This window comes from Meles meles, chromosome 7 (assembly GCF_922984935.1).
Source record: "Meles meles chromosome 7, mMelMel3.1 paternal haplotype, whole genome shotgun sequence".
NCBI classification, from domain to species: Eukaryota; Metazoa; Chordata; class Mammalia; order Carnivora; family Mustelidae; genus Meles; species Meles meles.
Window position 1 is genome coordinate 122,866,310 of NC_060072.1, and position 22,911 is coordinate 122,889,220.

Genomic DNA, 22,911 nt, shown 5'->3' on the forward strand with positions numbered 1-22,911 from the left:
TTTGAGGTTCCTCTCCAGGCAAATAAAACACTCCGCCAGGGTAAATCCCCTTTCCACCCACTGTGAAACCAGCTGTTACTCATTCTGCTGAGATGAACTGATAGTCCCCTTCCAGCTCTTCATTTTGCTGCTGACCTTCGCTTCCACCTTTTCCAGGTGGGTCCACACAGACAAAACGATCCATCCTAACTCATCCTGGTGCCGTCTTTGTGCCACATCTAGTCCTATTACACAGAACAGATGGTTGGGTGTTTGTGAAATGAATGAATGCACAAGAGGGACACAGATAAAATGGGTGATGAATTTTTTCCTGATTGACTCATTGGCATGCACTCAAAAATGCATGAGGGAAGTAACAAATTGTGCTATCTTGTTTTCCTATTGAAGTTTATTTTTGCTAATTTATTTTACATTTGAAATTAGTTTTAAAGGCTTTTTGGTGGAACAGAGCTCCATATTTGCTGTTTACACAGGCTTTCCTCATGTACATTTTTTGTCCAATTACTCCGTAATCCATTTCCTTAAGCCTTGTCAGGGATAGTCTTGCCTTCTTCCGTTTCCAGTTGGACCTGAGCTTAAACAGGCTGCCCTCACAAAGAAACGGACAAAAACAGTGAAACTCGATTCAGGAAAACCTGTGCTTAGCACATTAACAAGAAAGGGACTCTTGTTATTTCTTAGCAAATTGTTATTTTTAAAAATGAAGACTATATCTCTTTGCTGCCCCAACTTGTGTATAAATCTGGCACTGAATAAAATAAAACCCCCTCCATGAGGCCGCAAGGTGGCTCAGTGGATGAAGCCTGTGCCTTAGGCTCAGGTCTTGATCACAGTGTTCTGGAATTGAACCCCTTATGGGGCTCCCTGCTCATCAGGCTGTCTGCCTCTGCCTCCGCCCCTCCCCACTGCTCAAGCCTCTGTGTGTGTGTGTGTAGGTCTCTCTCAAGAAATAAATAAATAAATAAATAAATAAAATCTTCAAAATAAAATAAATTCTACCAGTTCATGCCCATTAGAATCCTAAACGATCTAAAATTTCCCCTTTAGTTTGAAAGAGTTTAGGTTTCATTCATAAATGCTGAGGGCTTTCAGCTGCCTTACCCAATAAAAAATACCAGATGAAGCCACCTTAGACTTCCTTCTTCAGGAACAGAGAAAAACAACTTGGAAAGATCCAGTCTTTTTTTTTGGGGGGGGGGGCTGCCTGGGTTGGAGAAGTCATGCAAGGAATCCTGTGTCAGAGCAAAAGCATCCCCCTTATTTCTACTCCACAATGCCCTTCATTACATGTGCCTGTGTTAGATGGTGTTCTAGATCTGAGAAGTCTCTCATGCCATGAAGTCAGGGGGTGGTAGGTTTTCCAGAAGAGGGATGCAAGAGTCCACGGACCCTGAGTTTCAAAGGATATCTTTCTGCTTGGGCAAAGAGCTAACGGAATGAAAGAAACTGATGGAACACACTTAAATTAGACATGAAACACATTTATTAGTTGCAACCCTCAGGTTTCCTGAAAACAGTAATCAGCCACTATTACATATCTTCCTCCAGGGAAGCAACAGCTCTGCACGCAGAACTAACCACATACCAGCAAGTACCTCATCTTCGTGTCATGATTTGGAGAACAACGATAGAAAAGATTAGGATAGCTTGTTAAGAAAACATTTTCCCCAGGCACGTTGATTTGTTCTGGTTTTCTCTCAAAGAGCTCAGGGGATGGCTACCTCATAGGTTGATCCTCTTTCCTTTCACCAGCCGCACTCTAAATCTAAGCACATCCTGGAAATAAAACCGAGCACAATCAGTTGAGGGAACACAGGGATCTGTTCAGCACGAGGCAAAGTAGATTTCAAGCATCTGCCAACAGTTAAATGGAAAAACTCTGCACAGTAGTCCTCTCAACGGGTAAATCAACCATATTCTAAGACTCCAAATAATGTACTTGCCCACATCTAGAATAGTGTTGACCAAACTAAGAGAGCAAGTTCCCAGAAGGTCAGCCTGTGTTATTTGGCACTGCTGTTGCCCACAGGTGTCTTCAACCGGCTGAGCACAGTGTTTGGTCACAACAGTCCCCACTGCCCCTTGTCCAGCGTTCCTTTAGACACTGCCCCATTTACAGTGATCTGCTCCTAAGTGCAAATGATGGCATGAGTTATGGCTTGATTTGGGTTTTTTTCCCTATGTTCTTAATAAAACAATTCAGACTTTTTTTTTTTCTTGTTTATTTTTGAGCCAATAGCTAGAGAAGGTGGATAAAACGGTTTTGGAATTGGACCTGACTCCAAAATGTAGCTTTTTCACTCACATCACTCAGGCCAGCCTCTTGGATTTTTCAAATTCTCCCTAAGAGCGTGGAGTGAGGGGTTCCTGGGTGGCTCAGTCAGTTAAGTGTCCGACTCAGGTCATGATCTCAGGGTGCTGGGTTTGAGCCCTGTTTCAGGCTCCTCGCTCGGTGAGGAGTCTGCTGGAGATTCCTTCCCTTTCCTTCGTTTCTGCCCCCGCTTGTGTGTACTCTCTCTCCCTATCAAACAAATAAAGAGATCTTTTAAAAAAAAAGTGAGAAGGGAATCCATCAGAATCCTAGAGGAGAACAAAGGCAGTAACCTCTTCGATATCAGCCACAGCAACTACTTCCAAGATATGTCTCCAAAAGCAAAGGAAACAAAAGTGAAAATAAACTTTTGGGACTTCATCAAGATCAAAACCTTCTGCACAGCAAAGGAAACAGTCAACAAAATCCCACGGAATGGTTGAAGATATTTGCAAGTGAAAGTACAGACAAAAGGTTGATATCCTGGATCTATAAAGAACTCCTCAAACTCAACACACACAAAACAGATAATCATATCAAAAAATGGGCAGCAGATATGAACAGACACTTTTCCAATGAAGACATACAAATGGCTATCAGACACATGAAAAAATGTTCATCATCACTAGCCATCAGGGAAACTCAAATTAAAACCACATTGAGATACCACCTGACACCAGTTAGAATGGCCAAAATTAGCAAGATAGGAAACAACACGTGTTGGAGAGGATGTGGAGAAAGGGGAACCCCCTTACATTGTTGGTGGGAATGCAAGTTTGTGCAGCCGCTTTGGAGAACAGTGTGGAGATTCCTCAAGAAATGAAAAATAGAGCTTCCCTATGACTCTGCAATTGCACTACTGGGTATTTACCCCAAAGATACAGATGGAGTGAAAAGAAGGGCCATCTGTACCCCAATGTTTATAGCAGCAATGGCCACGGTCGCCAAACTGTGGAAAGAACCAATATGCCCTTTGACAGACGAATGCATAGGGAAGATGTGGTCCATATACACGATGGAATATTATGCCTCGATCAGAAAAGGTGAATACCCAACTTTTGTAGCAACATGGACGGGACTGGAAGAGATTATGCTGAGCGAAATAAGTGAAGCCAAGAGAGTCAAGTATCATATGGTTTCACTTATTTGTGGAGGATAACAAAGAACACAGAGGACATGGGGAGATAGAGAGGAGAAGGGAGTTGAGGGAAATTGGAAGGGGAGGTGAACCATGGGAGACTATGGACTCTGAAAAACAACCTGAGGGTCTAGAACGGGCAGCGGGTGGGAGGTTGGGGGAACAAGGTGGTGGGTATTAGTGAGGGCACATTTTGCATGGAGGACTGGGTGTGGTGCAAAAACAATGAACACTGTTATGCTGAAAAGAAAAAAAAATAACGTGATATATGTTTAAAAAATACTTTTTAGGACTTTGAGCAAACAATAAATTTCTATTATGGTTGAAAATTTTTAAAAAAGTGAGAATGACTGATGCGCTGGGATTTGGTGAAGTAAGACTAGAGATATGAAAGAGCTCTCATTACTCACAAAGAACTATGTAGCAGAAATTAATATCATTATTCTAAGTAAAGCTGAGGAACTGTATCTGCAAGACTAACATTTTCAAATAAATACAGGCGGGGCACTAGGGTGGCTCAGTCCATTAAGCATCGTTCTTTGGCTCAGGTCATGATCTCAAGGTTCTGGGATCCAGCCCCTCATTATGTTCCCCACTCAGCAGGGAGTCTGCTTCTCCCTCTCCCTTTGCCTGCCGCCCTTCCTGCTCGCCCTCTCGCTCTCTCTCTCAAATAAATGAAATAAATACAGAAGGCAATCACTTACCACAACCTGACAAACCACAAACATAATATATGCATTTTTTTCCTGCTTTAAAATTCAGAGTGTTGTACGGAAGCCCCACTTGACAAAATATGATGCATTTTAAGCACTGGACCAAGGGAGAAGGACAAGATGGTCTACCATCTACAGTGTGAAATGAGAGCCTTTGCAGATATGGGACAGAGTCATAGATGCTAAAGGGAGAAGGGGCAAGGGAGAAGTCAGATTCTTAAGCTGGGAAGGAGTTTCAGAAGATGACTCCTCATGGCACAGTAGCTTAGTGCTGGTGTATGGAACTCTTCAGAGTACTGGAAGGCTCTGAAGTTATCATGACACTCAATCTCCTTGGGGGTCTCCCCATAGGAAATGCATGCATTTATGTTTAATGCAAAATAAATCATAGGATCAGCTTCTTGGTTCAGCAGCTAAAATGGACTCATTTACAAAGTCAAATGCTTATTTTTGCTTTGACTACAGTTTGTCTGGTGACCATCATCATCAGCTTTGAATGTTCTAGTTACAAAGAATTTACAAGTGATGTGTATTAAGTAGAAAGGGGTATGAAATAATGCCTCTATCCCCATTGATAAGCCTCAGAGGCTTCTGAGGTCTGCTCCATGAAACTCCACATGCCAACTGACCGAAATGAAATCTGCTTGGGAATGGCTTTCTGGGAGTCTCCTTGGATTTGTAGATATGTAAATACTCTGCCCTCTACGAATAAAGGAGGCCTATGGGTGAGAGCCCAAGACTCTAACTTTCCTTCTGTGCGTTCAGAAGGTAGCCTTTGTCCTTCACTTGCTCTCCTCCAGATCTGTTTTCTGTTTCCACCTGTCCATCCTGGAACAGAACAGCCCGCATACCACAGGGTGGCCAAAGACATAAAAAAGCATGGGGTGCTCAGATGCCCCAGCTGGGGAAGCGCGTGCAATGAAATTCACCATCATTCTTATTGGGTCTCAGCAATGCTTCTGCAAGGCGCCCTAAACAAAGCACATTATCCTTCTAAATTACAACAGGTATGAGAGTTGTTAAGCATCTGAAGACAAGAGGACCAAAAAGTCTTAACCTATCATCTCAGAAAAACATACCTGCAGCCTGGTGTCATCTCGAATTCCATATATTTTTTTTGCCATCTCTGAATATCTCTCTCAATGACTTCTTGACTGGTGCCTTTCACATCAATGTAGTGGCAGTCTGCACCGGCGTAATGGCAGGAAATTGCCTGTGCCGAGTGACAGGGTTAATACTGGAAAAAACCCATTCCATTAACACCAGCAACCAAACCAGAAGACTTCTTTTAAAAAGTCAGCTCTTTCACTCAGTGTTTGATTTCTAGAATGTTCCATGCTGTCCTGTATTAGTCTCTTCAGGGTTCAGTATCTTTTTTCCCCCAGGTACAGTTTAAATCTGACTGAGAAATATAAGAGGTTTTTAGCTCCCTACGATACTTGTTTGTAAAAGGGGCGGGGAACATAATGACATGAGTAAGAGGACTTTAACTTTTTACATGTGATATTTCTAGTGTGTGGATGTCCTCAAGTCCTAAACAGGCATGTGTTCCAGGGTTCTTCACCATTTTCTTAGTCAGGGAAGTTAGTTACTCAGTTGAGTTTGTGGTGGGTTGTCCTTTCAATGGCTACGGATCATGAAAACCACCACCCACAAAAATAACTTGCAAAGGACAATAATATACACACTACCCCCTTTGAAATAAAACGGACACTTTGAGTCCAATAGCATCACATACGATCCCCATCCTGTTTCTGTCTGAAGGTAAGATGGAGGTTACTTGGTTCTCCCCATTCTTGAAAAAGTTACAAGCTAATCTAAACTTAAAACACACTTTCCTAGTTTCAGGTTAGTTCTCCTGAGGTGCCTGTCTACTGAAGGGACAGCCTGCTTTGCCCAGAACATTGAATTTCTATGCAGTGGAGTCACAAACTCCATTTCCCACAGAAGCCCCCACACCATACCAAGGAGGAGTGACACCTGAGGCCAAAGAGGAAAAGGGCACAGCCATATGCAAGTGATTTTGTATTTTTTTTAAGGGTTCATAGTTTCCCAAACATTTAACTGGTTGAAAAACTATTGAAAAATTTGAAACGTGGGGGTATTAGCATTCATAGTACTTGGGGTGCTTCATGTTATATAACTTTCATTTTCATACAGTAATCATTTCATACTCAGCTTTTTAACATGGGATCTTTTAATATGTAGCTATCCTATCTCAGTTTATGATCCTGATCATGTAGCACGTGTTATAACTTTCTGACACATGTAAATGCTCAGATTATTGTCTCAGCTTCTGTTTTTTATACACACACATAAACATGAATTTCCATTTTTCATTCCAAGTTGAATTTTAGGGCTAAGGATACACGATAAAGGGCCCAAGCTAGGGGCACCTGGGTGGCTCAGTTGGTTAAGTGTCTGCCTTCAGCTCGGATCGTGATCCCAAGGTCCTGGCGTTGAGCCCCTTATCGGCTCCCTGCTCAGTGGGGAGCCTGCTTCTCCCTCTCCAGCTCCCCTTGTTTGTGTTCCCACCCTCGCTATCTCTCTCTGTCATAAATAAATAACAACTTTTTTTAAAAAGGCCGTGAAAAGGGCGCCTGGGTGGCTCAGTGGGTTAAAGCCTCTGCCTTCGGCTCGGGTCATGATCCCAGGGTCCTGGGATCGAGCCCCGCATCAGGCTCTCTGCTCAGCAAGGAGCCTGTTTCCTCCTCTCTCTCTCTGTCTGCCTCTCTGCCTACTTGTAATTTCTGTCTGTCAAATAAATAAACAAAATCTTAAAAAAAAAAAAAAGGCCGTGAAACTCTGGAACACTCAAATTATTTATGTCACTGTGGCTATACCTCCTGCTTGCACACTTCCGAGGGCCATGTTGGTAGAGAGTCCATTCTAGTCTTTCTTTAAAATGCTGGCATTGTGCCCATCATGCATATATATTTTCCTTTTTTTTTATTGTTATGTTGGTCACCATCGAGTACATCATTAGTTTTTGATGTAGTGTTCCATGATTCCTTGTTTGCGTATAACACCCAGTGCTCCAGGCAATCTGTGCCCTTCTTAATCCCCATCACCAGGCTCACCCGTCCACCCTCCCCACCCTCTGCCCTTCTAAAACCCTCAGTTTGTTTCCAGGAGTCCCTAAACTCTCATGGTTTATCTCTCTCTCTGATGTCTCTCCCTTCATTATCCCCTTCCTTCTCCTAATGTCTCCATGCTATTCCTTATGTTCCATAAATAAGTGAAACCGTATGATAATTGACTTTCTCTGTTTGAACTTATTTCACTCAGCATAATCTCTTCCATTCCCATCCATGTTGATGCAAATCCTTTCTGATGGTTGAGTAATATTCCATTGTGTATGTGAACCACATCTTCTTTATCCATTCTTCTGTTGGAGACCATCTTGGCCTGTTCCACATTTTGGCAATTGTGGACATTACTGCTATGAACATTGGGGTGCATGTGGCCCTTCTTTTCACTACAACTGTATCTTTGGGGTAAATACCTAGTAGTGCAATTGCTGAGTCATAGGGTAGCTCTATTTTTAATTTTTTGAGGAAACTCCACACTGTTTTCCTACGTGGTTGCACTCATCTGCATTCCCACCAACAGTGTACCAGTGTTCCCCTTTCTCTACAACTCCTCCAACATTTGTTGTTTCTTGCCTTGTCGATTTTTGCCATTCTAACTGGCAATCTCTGGAGGATTTGGAGATACCACCTCACATCATGGATATTTTTTCAATTAGTTTTGATTTTCTAAATACTGCCCTAATATTTCATTGAACTTGAATGCTGAGGGGTTGGTTTCTTTTCTTTTTTTTTTTTTTTTTTTTTTGCACCGTTCCCCCACCCTCATTAAATTTTGATCCAGAAGAGTGTCTTCCTGCCTCATCTTCATCATGGCCCTCTAAAACTGATGGAAATATGAATAAATAGAGGATGAAAACTGGAAACTAACCCTTGACCTCAGGGAGACAGTGGTAGTTGGTGTGAAAACCTGGAAGGTTTCACTCAGCACCCCAACACTCCCAAATATTTAGTATGGAGAGCCATGTTATATGGGGAAATATAAGTCCACAATACTGTCAGATCTGTTGAATTTTTGAGAAGCGAGAAATCTGGGACTATGAGAAATTTTGTCAGTTTTAAATCATTAGGTGTTTAAAACATTCTGAAGCTAAAAACGACTTCTGGGACTCAGGGATGAAAAATATGGCTGCCTTTGAAATCTGACGTCTGGGCAGTCAATTCAAAACGTTTGCTTAGAATTGATCATGGTTTTCCAAACAACAAAGCTATTATAAACCTTCCTCTTAGTGGTTACTATGAGGTATATACATTCCAAATTTTATGATTTTTATATATCAGCCTTTGTTTCTGCCTCCAAAAGCACAGGCTATGGGCTCCCAAGTATGTTCTTCTTCTGAAGCAATTCTATGAATGTTCATAATTCATTATCAGCAGGATGAGGATCCTGAGCTCACCTGGCTTCTTACTGATATGAGCAAAAAAGCATGAGGTAGCAAATAGATTTCCTAGTAAATAAACCAGACTAAACACCAGTTTCATTCAATGTCACAAATCTCATGAAGTTTCACATATCTTGACATTTTTGGTTCTAATGTATTCATCGTTGGAAACTACAGTGATGAGAAAGCCTACCTTCTGGTATCCTTGAGTTCTGTTCCAGCCAGATCCATGGATGAGCAAAGGATGAAAGAAAACAGTGTCTCCCTTCTCCATCACAAGATGCACTCAGGGGCAGTTTTCATCATAGTCCTGAATCCCGTAGAACATTATGTTAACTCCTCCCTAGATCACATAAAAGAACCAAAACCATATTTGAGGAACCCAACGATTAAGAATTTTATTAATGACTGATTAGGAAAAGCAAAGGGTTCCTAAGTTCTGCCAAGAGAAAGACATAAAAAGATTCTTTTTTTTTAAAAAAAGATTTTATTTATTTATGAGAAAGAGAGAGAGATCACAAGTAGGTATAGAGGTAGGTGTGGGTGGTGGGGGAGCAAGCTTCCTACTGAGCAGAGAGCCCAATGTGGGGCTTGATCCCAGGACTCTGAGATCATGACCTAAGCTGAAGGCAGAAGCTTAACCCACTGAGATACCCAGGCGCCCTGAAATAAAAAATTCTTTTTTTTTTAAATAAAATGATTCTTAAAAGCAACTGTAAATATGCAAACCCTTGGGGCACCTGGGTGGCTCAGTGTGTTAAACCCTCTGCCTTCCACTCAGGTCATGATCCCGGGATCCTGGGATCGAACTCCAGGTTCGTCTCTCCCCTCAGCAGGGAGCCTGCTTCTCCCTCTCCCTATGCATGCCTCTTTGCCTGATGTGATCTCTCTCTGTCAAATAAAGAAATAAAATCTTAAAAAAATATATATAAAAAAACTTCTCAGACATCTGGTTGTAAAAATCATGGATTTGGGGGACCAAATGAAGAATTTCAAATTTCTACTTATCCGTCATTACTGAATCATAAATGAAGATCTAGACCAACTTTGTATTTTGCAGTTAATATGGGAGATCCCCTTTCCAGCATGAATCTGTAATCACACTTTCCCAACATGATATTCTTCTCCCCCATAACTTTGCCGAAATCATTCTTCTATTATTCAGGAGTACCTCTGGGAAGCAAACTCTTTTCTCAAGCCAGAAGGGAGAAAATGTTCAAGTTTCCTCAGCTCAGAGAGCACTCATGTCACAACCAGAGTAAAGAAAGAATAGTACATTACAACACTGTGCTTTATTAGAACTACTTCCAATGTTAGTTATTGCTTTAAGTAATGGTTACGGGGGGACCACAGTATCCTAGTCCCCTTCATAAGACTGTCCCACATTCTTCTGGGGGAAGGATTCTTTCCTGCTGGACTGTGTTGGGACTTTCATTCAGTGTACTTCTCTCCTGGCGAGGTGGATATGTAACCTCTGCTAAGGCAATCTGACCTCCCACTGTCATCACTTTGTATCTGAACAGAGGATCGATCAAAGGCATTGGTCATGGTCAAGGTTCAACAGCCCCCACCAGGTGCCCCATCCTGACTTCCCACTGTCACACTCCCACTTTCCTGCTTACCAGAGTCAGCCAGCCTTTCCATAGACTCAGCATGTGCCTGTGCCCCTCCAAGACACTCTCTTTGGCTTAAGTCAGCCACAGCCCACTTCTGTTACCTGCAACAAACATTCCCTAAAACTCAACTCAGTTTTTCCATAAACCTCAACAGTTTATGAATCTCACAATTTCAGATTTTGTATCAGAATCCAGACTCAAAGAATTTCAGTTGGCACTATTCCTCAGAGTAAGAATTCTAACTAATTGAGACAGAAGTACTGAAAGCCATATTCTTTGCTTCCTACAAAAAACCCACATGCATTCTTCCCACCTGAACAACATGTGTTCTTCTGGGCTTTTCAGACTTTATTGTCTGAGGCCTACAACACTCATCGTCGTACTCTGCCTCTGGACACCTCACTTCCAGTACCTCCTGCTCTAGATCTCAAGATTATCATTCTTGAAGAGCCTATTTGATCTCACCATTCATGGGTTCAAAAGCATTCAATAATTCAATCAATAAACCATGCAAGATACTACTCATCCTTCCCCAGAGCCTTTGCTGTTCTCTCTAGCAAGGAGGAGATGATTTCTCCGTCGACTTTATCCTGACATCTAGCAATCAGTGGGTAAGAATTACTTGGCAGCTGATACAGGCATCTGGTGTCGTGGGTGTTTTTGTCTGACCTCTGCAATGAGGCTTGATGATTTTAGGTCCTAAACAGCGCCTACCAGAGATCCCCACACTGGTCAGCTTTCCAAAACTTGTTGAAAGAAAAATGATTATTCTACCTGACATCTTTGAATTTTCCCTGATCCTGGTTGCAAAACCCAAAACAATGTTTTGCTAAGAAAGGAAATGCCATCTCATTGTTAAAGTTCCGTATGGAATCTGATCTAAAATTAAAACAAAAGGGCACCTGGGTGGCTCAGTGGTTTAAGCCTCTGCCTTCGGCTCAGGTCATGATCTCAGGGTCCTGGGATCAAGCCCCGCATTAGGGTCTCTGCTCAGTGGGGAGCCTGCTTCTCTCTCTCTCTCTGCTTGCCTCTCTGCCTACTTGTTACCTCTCTCTTTCTGTCAAATAAATAAATTAAATCTTTAAAACTAAATAAATAAAAATCAAAACAAATCAATAAATATTCTGGTAAAGATTTATCTTCTAGTGGCACCTCGTTGGCTCAGGGAGTCAGATATCAGTCTCTGGATTTGGGGATCAGGTTATGATCTCAGGGTCACAAAATCAAGTTGCATGTTGAGTTAGTGCTCACCAGTCTCCATGTCCATGTTTCTCCCCATCTGCCTCTCTCGGCCCACGCCACCTCTCACGAGTATCACGACCAAATATCATGAGCTGTCTCCCTTTATCCCTGTCTCTCTCTGTATTTGACTCAAATAAATAAATAAATAAAATCCTAAAAAAGAAAAGGAGGGAAGAAGGAAGGGAGGAAGGAAGAAAGGAAAGAAGGAAAGAAAAAGATAAGGAACAAAGGAAGGAAGGAAGGAAGGGATTTATACCTCCCACTTGGGATAAGCATGTGGCTTCAGGTCGCCTTTGTGACTGCCCGGGAGCACACACAGGCATCCATTGTTCCGGTCGATGTGCTCCATGGCTGTCCAAACAGCAACTATGTTATTGCTGGGCCTGACGGGGAAATAGTGCAGATCCTGATGCAAGGGGTGGCGGGATGTCTTCTTGCCTGAAACAGAACCTGCTGTTAAACCACTCTTGAACCTCAGAATTCATCTCCTCTGCCTGAAAACCAGATCAGTGACTATCCCTCCAAAACTCAAAGACGTGAAACCACACTACAGACAATCAGCCTGGAGAGATAAGCACCAAACTGGAATATCAAATCGACAGGGTGACTCCAGATCCTACACTTTTCTTCTGGGTCTCTGACAGCCAGGGATTCACACCATTTTCTGGCAACTCATAACATGTTACTATCTCTATTGTTCTTTATTCCTTTGTAACTCTGGTTGGTGGACAACCAGTATGTTCCCAGAAAAGTTTGGTCAACTGAAGAGAATCACCAAATTTGAAGTTCCCCATTAGCCCTCTAAGTGGCTGACCCAAACACTATCAAGTAACTAAATTAATAAAAGGCTTCCAAGAAATTCTTCCCGGAACTAAGAGCACTTGGCGGACAGTCACTATGTAGAATCAGAGATCATAGAACCACATTTACGTGGTTCCCTGTTTGCACTCTGAACTTGGTACTGTTCCCCTATGCCCAACCCCAACCTCTCTAAGCAAGACATCCAGGGTAGGGAGATTTTGTGGTGCTACACTATAGCCTAGTCACATAAAGCTCTCCTGGCCTCTTTCTCTCCAGAAAAAGTGGAAAACATAAAGAATTCTGAAGGACCAATTTATTACTGCTACTAGAGTAGAATTTCTCAGCATGGACCAAGAGCTGTTGGCTTTAGAATTGCAGATTCTTGAGGGTGCCTGGGTAGCTCAGTCAGTTAAGCATCTCTTGATTTCAGCTCAGGTCTTGATCTCGAGGTTATGAGTTCAAGTCCCGTGTTGGGATCCACGCTGGGCATGTAGCCTATTTAAAATATTTTTTTTTAAGTGCACATATCTGGGTTTTAGCTTCAAATCAGTTTCTCTGGGAGTGAAATCTTAGGAGCTACATTTTAGCAAGCACAAGACATTTTAAGTCAAGTGATGTATGTGATTTATAAGAAAGCTTTAATTTTGATAATAATAATATCTTGAATCAGGAAAACAGAATTCACACCATCATTAGTGAGAATACTTAACAAAGCTTAGGGATGATAATTATAGTAATAGAAACCTAGGATATATGAGCAGTCATGTTTATAAAACCAAACTTTTGAGAAGCAAGCTAGTCAGTTGTCCAGAAATCCAACAATAACCCAACAGTTAACATCTGAAATCGCAATTCTACCTCACTATTGTTATGATGTATGCTATTTTGAGACAAATAAAAGGACATATATATTTAGTTATCCAAATTTAGCTGTTACACACATAGCTAGAGTTAGAACACCTTAAACTCTCTCATTTCCTCTTTTTTTTTAATTGTGGTGGGGGGGCTTCTTCATAACAAATAAGAGCCCTTACCAGAATCTGGAGGTTTGTTTATCAGCATTGTATGCAGGGCCACAATATCAGGTCCAGTGAAGCACTCCACATATTTCAGAATCTAAGGGAAAAGAAGAAAAAAAGTTTGATGAGAAATCCAATGCACAAAAGTGGCACAAAGTACAATTATCTGTAGAAGAGCCAAGATGCCTTCATTCAACATCTGGTAGGAGCAACTGTGTTGCTCAGTCAGTGAAGCTTCCAACTCTTGATCTGCTCAGGTCATGGTCGCACAGTCACAGGATCAATCCCTGCAGTGGGCCCTTTCTTCAGTGTGGAGTCGACTTGAGATTCTCTTCCTCTGCCCCTCCCCTCCAAATAAACAAACAAATATATATATATATATATATATATATATATATATATATATATTTAAAAACCACTTAGTATTTCACAACATTGCAAACAAAGCTTGAAAGCAGGAAAAAGTTGTAACAGCAAGTCTGCAACACTGAAATAAACAGGCTTTTCCAAGCCAGTAGAACCCTAACCAATTCAATGAAAAAGATGGTATTGAATCTCCAATTCTATCTGACTCCAAAAATGAAGCATATTCTACTGCTTTCTCATTGTTTGATCCTCTGTAGAAGGAATATTGGCAACTTGAGCAGGAAATGCTTGAAATGAAACCAAAATCCTAGAAGTCAGGCCTCCTATTTATTTGTTTATAAAGCATGTTAACTTTTGCAGCTTTCTTTGGCAGTATTTTCCTTCTTTCTTTTTTAAATCCCTAATCCCACCATGGGGCTCAAACTCAGGACCTTGAGATCAAGGGTCTCATGGTCCCACAACTAATCCAGCCAGGTGCCTCTGACCAGTATTTTGTCAACCTCAGTGACACTCATGAGCCATTTTACCATTTCTATCCTACTTTACAGAGGTGCCCAGTAGAGTTAGTCAATAACTTTTCCAAAATAACTTACGTCTTATCCTGATTAATAATATTCCTGAGGTCATAGGTTGGATGTGATGGTTATTTTTTCCAATACACATGAAAATAAATGCCTAACTACTAAAAGCATGACCTACTGCCTAAAAATCATTGCATGAACCAGCAGGTGCATGGTTCAGATTTTAGAGGGGTGGGAAACCTGGATGTCCCTGTCGTGCTTAATCTACCCTGTGCTGCCTCTAACTTCAAGATTTTCCTCCTTGATGGATGCACACAACGTCCATTTCCAGAGCAGGACTAGAGGTTGGGAAGTCATATCCCCTCCTGTCCCCAGCCCAAGGGGCTGGACATCATAGTTGGCTTACCTGTACACAGTCTTTTTTCTGAGGCAAATTTTCTTTCTTTTTTAAAATTATTTTAAATGTGTTTTATTTTTAAGATTTTATTTATTTGTCAGAGAGAGCAAGAGAGAAAACAGTAGGTAGAGGGAGAAGCGGGCTCCGTACTGATCAAGGGGCCTGATGTAGGACTTCATCCCAGGACCCAGGGATCCTGACCTGAGCCCAATGCAGATGCTTAACCAACTAAGCCACCCAGGGGTCCCATTTAAAAAAAAAATTTGTTTTTAAATTTATTTATTTATTTGACAGACAGCGATCACAAGCAGGCAGTGAGGCAGGCAGAGAGAGAGAGGAAGCAGGCTCCCTGCTGAGCAGAGTGCTCAATGCGGGGCTCCATCCCAGGATCCTGAGATCATGACCTGAGTTGAAGGCAGAGGCCTAACCCACTGAGCCACCCAGGCGCCCCTAAAAAAATTTTTTTTTTTTTTAAGTTATAAGTAACCTCCACAACCAGCCTGGGGTTCAAACTCACAACCCAGAGATCAAGAGCCACATGTTTGGGCCACTTGGGTGGCTCAGTCGGCTAAACACCTGAGTCTTGGTTTCAGCTCGGGCCATGATTTCAGGTCCAGAGATCCATCCCTATGTCAGGTTTGTGCTCAGCACGGAGTCTGCTTGAGATTTTCTCTCTCCCTCACCCTCTGACTCTCCCCCTCCCCCACCCTCTCTCTCTCTAAAATAAACACATAAATCTTAAAGAAAAAAAAGGTAGCATGCTCTACCAATGGAGCCAGCCAGGTGCCCCCATGGGCAAATTCTCTAATACCACTTGGGGATATAATTTCTAGCATGTACTATATGCAATGTGTCCTTTAACCATTCTAAATAAATTGTTCATTAACTGTGATACATTGATGCAACACGATGTTATATAATAGTTTATAAGTATGATATAGATTAATGTATACGTGATATAGAAAGATGTGTAAGATGTACTATCAGTGTAGAAACTACACTTGTAAAGTGGATAACAAGTATGTTCCCACGTGACGTGAAAGGTGGGGGTAGACACATGCACCTGCATAGCCACGAAAGACTTCTAGTTGAATACACAAGAAATCTCAGCGGTGAGTGGGGCTGGAGTGGGAGACTTTCCTTTGCATCTCATGCCCTTCTGGACTATGTGGATGTCTTTCTAAATTGAACTACTCTTAAAGAATATTGATTTTTTAAAAAAATGAGTTAAAATCTGAACACAAACCTTAACCCCTACGGACCAGTTCATAAGACAAAAAGCAACAAAAAAAAAAAAATGAATGTCCAGTGAATAGGATCTGCAATGTCCCTCCTGTTGATTTGCCCATAGCCACAGTGAGAGAGGATCTGTCTCTAAGGCAGAATTCCTGCCCTTTGCAACCAGGAATAAGGACCAGACACCAGAGGAGGGTTCTCCATCTGCCCACTACTGTATTTGGAGCTGGATAAGTCATCATTTGGGGGAGGGGACTATTCTGCACACTATAGGATCCCTGGGCTCCATGAGCAGCTCACCCATCCACCATGCCCACCTCTACCCCGAGAGAAGCACACGGTCCTCACCGAGTGCCAACCCACAGGCTCCAGGCACTGCCAAATGTCCACCTCCATTTGAGAACCACGGCTCACCAACCACAAAACAGTGGGGCCAGATAAAGTGTAAGCAATTCCAGAGGCAAGCATGCAGGTGTGTTATTCACTTAAAAAGAAAATGCAGGAATGTTCTCGAACCTCAGGGAGAGTGCAGTATCTGAAGAGTTCCTTATCTTCTTGGAAATCCTGGATCTTTGAAACCGTCTTTTCAGTTGGAGTAAATTCTGACTTTGCAATGGTTACATCTCTCATTATCATCATTCCCTCTGGTTTCACCTCCCCTTTGCAGATCCTTTGAAACTCGTTCCTAGAGAATTAAATTGGCAGATGATGTCATTACCGCAGGCTCCAGGCACCTGTCTGGCCAGTTCTGGGCAAAGAGTCTCAGAGATTGAGGAGGGTGGTGTCTCTGCACCAGACTGAACTCCAGGTCAGGCTGAGTAGTTCTGAGGGTGGAGAGGAGAAAATGACCAGCGCAGCAGCCCCTGTCTCCTCACTGTGAGGCCGGAGCTCACTGCAGGGACTCACCTATTCCGTAGCCTAGCAGAACAGTGAGGAACCGTCTGTGATGTGGTGTACCTGAGTAATAATGGCAAATAACTTCTCTCACGCTTACCATGGGCCAAGCCCCGTTCAAAGGCATCTGTGTGTACTTCACCTTATCCAGTCCTCACAACAACACTAGGGCATAAATATGATTATCATCCCCATTTTACAGGTATGAAAACAGAAGTGTAGAAAGTACGTTGCTCCAGGACACACAACAGAAGAAGTCTGGCTAACATTAAAGCCAGCCAATCTGGCTCCAGAGCTCATATTCGTAACTGCTTCCCAATGAACCAGTCACTGAAAAATATCTGAACACACACGCTAATCTTACTCATATTCCCACTGCAAACACAACATTTTTTTGTAAAACAACCAAGGGTTACTGTACCAAAAGCGTTCAATATCAGCATCAGACACCAAATTCTTAATGACAAGAAACCCATTTTCTTCATAAAATTTTCTCTGTTCTAGGCTTAGAACATTATTATCCCGAGTATACCTAAAGGAGAAAAAGGAATTACAAATAAGTGTAACTGAAAAATCATAACCCAAAAACATGTATCAAGAGCCTGAGAAATGTTCATACTCTTCCACCCAGCATTTCTATTTTTTATTTACTCTCAGCAAATAGTCTGAACTTTTTTCTTTAAACATGTCTAGGGGTGAGGGTTTATCTCTTTTTTTTTAAGTAATCTCTATACCCAATGTGGGGCTCCAACTCACAAACCAGAGGTCAAGAGTCACATGCTCTTCACACTGAGCCAGCCAGGTCCCTAATCTGAACATTTCTTAAAAAGTTTAAAACTAAAATGTTAACTACTACTGTTACCAAAAAGTAGAAGAATCATTAATTATATCCACTCAATGGGATAGGACTCAGGCCTTAGAAATGAAGAGGTTGGGGCCCCTGGGTGACTCAGTCAGTTAAGCATGGGCTGGTTATTTCAGCTCACGTCATGACCTCATAGGTCTGAGATCGAGCCCCCAAATGGTCTGTGGGCTCAGCAGGGAGACTGCTTGAGATTCTCTCCCTCAGCCTCTCCCCCAACGTGCAATGTGTGCACTTTCTCTCTTAAATAAATGAATCTTTTAAGAAAATGAAGCACATATAATAGCATGTATAGTACTTATTATAATAAAATACACCTAGATTTGTGTAAAACCAAGACACAGGGTACCTGGATATCTCAGTGGGTCGAGCATCTGCCTTGGGTTAGGTCATGATCCCAGGTTCATGGGATCCCACATCGGATTCCTTGCTCAGCAGGGAATCTGCTTTTCCCTCTGCCCCTCCCCCCTGTTCCAGATCTCTCAGGGGCACCCGGTCTCTCTCTGTCTCTGTCTCAAATAAATAAATAAGATCTTAAAAAGTGTACATGAAAAAAATGCAAATAAATTAAAAAACAACATTTTTTAAGTGATTACTTTTATGTAATGGAATTGTGAATGAATTTTTTAATTCCTTTTCTTCTCTTTCTAATTTATTTGATAATGACAATGTATGGCTGTTTGGGTAGGAGACAAATTCAATAGATTTTATCCTTTAAATTGTCTAGATCATATGCTCGCAGAAGAAATCAAAGGGACAAAATCCAAGTAAGTACATAGCATATGCACAAACTCAGATCACCCAGGCCATTCTTCTTGATTGGAAATGTGGCTCTATGAGAATACTCCATGGAGATCAATGTCTTCCCTCACAAAGGTAATTTAAGATAAACCAAAGACACTAGCTAAGATAGCAATAGGACCACAAGCCATTGGCTACCTTGAATGAGGTGTAACATATCTGAATTTGAACGAAATCAGATTATACACCTCTGGTATTATTCCTCTTTCTGAACTTTAAAATACATATAAAATTTAAGTCGTGTTCAAATTTTTTCCTACTTCTAGTTAGAATTTGTCCTGGCAACACATGATTTGTGTAATGAATTTTTGGTAAGAATTTATTTATTCTCTGTAGAGACAGGGAGAGAGAGAGAGGGCAGGGGCAGGGGCAGAAGGAGAGGGTGAAGCAGATTTCATGCTGAGCACAGAGCCTGATCCATGATGGATCCCACAGCCCATGAGATTCATGACCTAAGCCAAAATCAAGAGTTGGATGATTAACCCAGTGGCCACCCAGGTGCCCCTGCGTAATGAATTTTCATCAGACAACATAAGATGTTGTATTTTATATCTTAATTACCACTAGGAAATGCTTTATACTCATTGTTTGGTTAAGAATGACAATAGATCTACTTACTGGAATTGTGGAGGATGGAAAATGTTAGGAGAAACAGCCCCTGAAGTGGAGTGGGCTACCTAGGCAGTGAATTAAGGCAAATAAAATGAAATTTATGAGTCAACCTTTTCTAGAAACAACAGTCTGCCCTGAATTAGCTCTCATCAGGGAAGACTGGGTTACACACATAACTGCGGACAGGTACACACGGTTGTTTACATCATCTCATTTCACAGAGCCTAGAGCAGGGGCTGGAAGTCCCAAGACCTTCATCACCTTTCCTGCTGCCCAGAGCAGGAGAATGAGACTCACACGGTTCAGTAACTGGGTCCACAATCATCCAGCAGAAAATGCCTCAGGCCAGACTCGACCCATACTCTTTACTTCATAGCTTTCACCAGTTTCTTCCACATACTATTCCTTCCACTAAACTGCCGAACAAATAAAAATTGTAAGGTTCATATCTAACAGTAAGAAGAAATGTGCTCTTCCAAAGAGAAATTGAATTTAGTGGGAATCCATTCAGAAATACAAGAAACCATTAGGCTTGTTACTCTTAAAAAAAAAAAAAAGTCTATTAAATAGTGGCTAGGCTCTATGAAAAGTATGATCCACATAGTTTAGTATAATTTTAAATATCTTAAAGAGCTAGAAATTCTTTCTAGTTTTCTGTCCAGAGAACGACAGAAAATTTACTTAGCTTCTTCTCAATTGTTTTCATTGTTTCTTTTTCTTAGGAGTGAGTGTAAGAATGTCATAACTCATTTTTTTCATGTTTTTGTCATGTCTTTATGTAACTGGGGACAGTATAATCCTGTTTTCCTAGGCAAAGAGTTAATGACCTTTGTCAGCTACTAGCAAGATGTGGTGGTCAGAAGGCAATATTTCAGTCCACAATTCTTCTCCTTACCATTGTGTGTTCTGGTGGTGGTGTCTGCTTTCCTCGGAGAGTTTGTTTAATGATGTGGAAATGTTTCACGTCCTAACTACATAACATTAGTAACATGAAACAATGGGTGCAAAAAGCTATCTCTACAGGATGTCTGTAATTATGTAAATGCACAGAAAAGAAACACACCAAAACGTTGACTGATAATGGTCCGTGAGAGTTGGAATTATAGGTCATATTTGTTTTCTTCTCGATACATCTCTGCATTTAAAAAATGCCTTGTGTTTTATGCATTAAGACCACTGCCTTATGCCAGAACCCACATCTCTTTAGAACCAGGTAAGGCTGGGATGAGGCCACATGATTTCCAGGATTGTTTTTTATTTATTTATTTTTTTTAGATGTTTGTTCTACAGAGAGAGAGCACAAGTAGGCAGAGAGGCAGGCAGAGAGAGAGGAAAGCAGGCTGCTTGCTGAGCAGAGAGCCCGATGTGGGGCTCGATCCCAGGACTCTGGGATCATGACCTGAGCCAAAGACAGAGGCTTTAACCCACTGAGCCACCCAGGCACCCCCAGGATTGTTTTTAAGCCCCAACCATCCGCACGTTCACTGACTGTTTCAGCAGAGTTGTCCAATACCAGGGACCCTGTCCTCATCTGTCTCTTTAAATTTAAGAGAATGAAGGAGCGCCTTCATTGGCGCTTCATGGCGCTTCATGGCTCAGTGTGTTAAAGCCTCTGCCTTTGGCTCAGGTGATGATCCTGGGGTCCTGGGATCAAGACCTGCATTGGGTTCTCTACTCAGCAGGGAGCCTGAATCCTCCTCTCTCTCTGCCTGCCTCCCAGCATACTTGTGATCTCTCCCAAATAATTAAATGAAATCTACCAAAAAAAAAAAAAAGGAGAATGAAAAGGAAAATGCCCCTAGCCATATTTCAAGTGCTCAATGGCCACATGGGGCTCGCAGCAATGGATCTGGATAGTGCTGGTGTAGAACATCTCCACCATGGCAGAAGGTTGATAGGAGAGTGCTCTTCTAGGAAACACAGATGAAAAAGAAGCTCTAACCTCAACACTGTAGAGAAGCACCAGCAGGATCTGAATATTTTTTAATTATTATTATTTTTTAAGTAGGCTCACTGCCCAGCATGGAGCCCAATGCCAGGCTTGAAGTCACAACCCTGAGATCAATAGCTGAGCCAGAATCAAGAGAGGTCTCTGAGACTGAGCCACCCAGGCACCCCAGAATTTTCATAGTAGTCCCAGACTGGACCTGGAAATCTTCATTCTCGTTCCAGATACCCCCAGTCCCCATACGTTGGTGGCTGTCAACGGTGGGCATGTATCAGAAACAAGTGAGAACAGATTGCTGGGCCCCACTCCGGGGTATGTGGAGTCCACATGCGCCTGGGAATCCGCATGTCTAACCAGTTTCCGGGGGATGTTATTGTTGCTGGTCCTAGGAACACACTTTGTCAACCACTGATTTCGTTAATTAAATGTCTTTGGTCAAAAGTTTTAATGTCTCCTGGCCTGGGTTTCTGCGTTTCCACTGGTCAAATGAGATTACATAATCACCTTGATCCGCGAAAGATTCCAGGTTGACAGTGGTTCTGCTACATCGTGGCTGGTAGTAAAAGTGAAATAAAATTAACAAGAGACATTCGTAGAATCATTTTTAGGAAGGACGTCAGGATCCTGCACACAGCAACATAGAGCCTTTTCCCATCACTTAGGGGAAATCCCACGCAGTGTCCTCCTCGCCCCCAAAGTACCCCTTGAAAGAGAACACTTAATCGGAGAAGGAGAAACAATTCATAAAGCATCTGACGTCCGTGTCCTCTAGTGACATTTTCCAGGATCCGGCACGGATGGCGCACACATCGCCTCCAGGAGTAACTCCGAGACCAACCGGGAGAGATCGTATCCACTCATGCGGGGTTCACGGACACCCTGGCGGAGTAGCACCCACAGCTCTCCTCAAGGAAGAGGCAGAGGGTGCCTGCCTGCGCCTCCTCCCAACCCCCGCTGGAGCGCGCTGCTGCGAGTGTCCTCCCGCCACCACCCCACCACCCCACCCCCGCCCGCGGCGCTCCAGGCAGCCCAGCGCTCCGGTTTACAAACCGAGCGGCTGTGACTGTGCTTCGCGTGCCTCGGGCTCTGAGCGGTCAGATCATGCGCGGCCAAGTGCAGAAAACGCCACACTAGCTGAGAGCAGGCCCTCAGGAAGAACTTCCACTCTCCCTGGGCAAGGCAGGGAAACAGGCCCTAGGAGGGCCGGGAAGCCTGGGGCAGCGCCACATCAGTCCTTGAGGCCGGCATTGTCACGCGGCAGCTCCGCGGGCACGCCGGGTCGCGGGCACGCCGGGTCCCCCGCTGGAAACTTGGGGCTCCCCGCGCTGGGAACCCTCTAGCCCAGGCTCCCCTGCCTCCCCGCCCCCTGGCGCCCGGAACTGCTGACACCAATACCGGACGCGGGCGCCGAGGAAGGGGGAAGAGTCCTCTGGCGGCTGTGCATGAGCCCTGGAAGCCACCATACTTGCAGCCCGAGACCCGCCCAGCCCAAAGGATACCTCGACTCCGGCCAAGCGGCGGCCCAGGTGTCCCAGCACCATCCAAATGCGGTGCCTGCGTGGGACTGGTTCATGTCTCCCGCGAGGATACGAGTCAGCCCGGCCTCAGTCTTCACTCAGAATGGAGGGCGGGGCATAAATCTAAGGGGCCTGGCCCAGCGCTCGGAACTCTGGGGATTTCGCCTTGTATGGGGATGCAAGGGGCTTCCAAGGTCCAAGCACTGGGCCACCATCCAGAGCGGACTTCATATCCCCGCGTCCAGCTCCTCCCCGATATCAGAGATCCTGCCGCACAAAGCAGGGAAACTGATTTTGGAGGGTTTAGCAACAGGGTTAAGGTCGCCCAATGAGAAACGAGCCAAAACATGACCCACATTTCCAAACTCTTCAGTCTAGTTTACCCCACCTGTCTGTCTCTCTGCTGCTGAAGTAGCAATTCAGATGTTCAGCCCTATAAGTAATGT

At 43.1% G+C, this 22,911-nt stretch overlaps 1 pseudogene; it reads right to left on the reverse strand.

Annotated features, from left to right (window-relative positions):
- Positions 1 to 1,551: 1,551 nt before the first annotated feature.
- On the reverse strand, positions 1,552 to 22,574 carry LOC123947638 (annotated as a pseudogene).
- Between the last annotated feature and the right edge of the window lie 337 nt (positions 22,575 to 22,911).